This window comes from Fulmarus glacialis, unplaced genomic scaffold (assembly GCF_000690835.1).
Source record: "Fulmarus glacialis isolate BGI_N327 unplaced genomic scaffold, ASM69083v1 scaffold11593, whole genome shotgun sequence".
Taxonomy (NCBI): Eukaryota; Metazoa; Chordata; class Aves; order Procellariiformes; family Procellariidae; genus Fulmarus; species Fulmarus glacialis.
The window spans coordinates 62618-63924 of record NW_009203595.1 but is presented as its reverse complement, the minus strand read 5'-3'; the positions used below and the strand labels follow the sequence as shown (position 1 = coordinate 63924).

Genomic DNA, 1307 nt, shown 5'->3' with positions numbered 1-1307 from the left:
CTGCTAGCTGTGACTGCATTTAAGTGCCCTGAAATTAGCAGCCTCAGTGACTTTAATAATGTGTTTTAACAGACCTTATATTTGCTACATAATATATTATGAAGAGCATTAGGGTTTGAATCCGTATTCTTCTGAGAATGATTGCTCGTGTCCTTGCCGGCACATCACTGATCCAATTTCCTGAGAGAGATCATCATCTTAAAACGCAATTAACACTTATGCCTACAGTGTGACATCTGTACAGTCTAACCTGTATTTTTATATTAAAAGCTACTGATCAATGGGAAGTGACTTTCCTAGATCTTGGCTGCTGAAAGAGAAGAGAAGATTAATGAGAGAATTAGTGTCACTTCTTCATGGAATGAATATTAAAATCAAATTGCTAGATAACTGCAGGGGATGGAGAAGTTCAGAAAACTGAATGAAGATGTTGTGAGCCCTAGTCTTAAGAGATATTAACAACTGTGTAAAAATATGGATAAGGTACTTTAAATTTTGCATATAAATGAGGTCTTCACAAGTAGGTTGCTATTGACAGGGAAAGCCTGGTCTGCAGCTACTAGTATCTGCTGGATCCTGTGTTAGGATGAACGCTGGAAACGTCGTCATTAATTTAAATGAAGAAAAGAAAACAGTTCGACCTTGTAGCTGGCTACATTTAGCTAAAGACATTCACCAAAAGAAAGGTGAAAAAAAAAAGAGAGAAAAATTATCACAGGAAAGGAAACAAGTTCCATTTCTTACCATAAAACTGTAAGTTGTTTAATTTGAACTAAAACTGTAGACAGGCCTTAAACACCAGGTTATTACAAGTTTCTGACTACTCAAAACAATGTTAAGGGATGGAATAACAGAGAAAGTAACTTTTACAAGATAGTTTATTTTCCTAAATGAACTTTATGCAAAGACACCATTTTCCTGATTGATTGGAAAATAGCATTTATAAAACTACAGTCAAATTTATAATTGCAACTGATGCCATGATATTTAAATGAGAAAGAATAGCTTGGGCAGCACAGAGTTTTTGACCAGTCATTCTGCTGAGAAGACCTACAATAGAAGGGTAATCCAGGGAAATAGCTAGACTGGTGACTTGTCTCCTCAGCATGTACGTACAATACTGTCTAAGTACTATATATACCATGAAGAAGAATTAAAAAAAAATATTCAATGACTTCTGCTTTTTTGTTCTGTGATAATCTTATGCAATTACAATGTCTACTTACTGCTCTAAATTGTACCTTAAAAGGGGAAATTCCTTGTATTAAAGATTGGTAGAAACCACTGACATCCACTATTTGTGTTCT

General features: G+C 34.9%; 1 protein-coding gene across 1 annotated transcript in view; it reads left to right on the top strand.

Annotated features, from left to right (window-relative positions):
• GABRA1 (gamma-aminobutyric acid (GABA) A receptor, alpha 1) overlaps positions 1-1307 on the top strand; it is a 41710-nt gene that overhangs the window by 14241 nt on the left and 26162 nt on the right. The window lies entirely within an intron of this gene.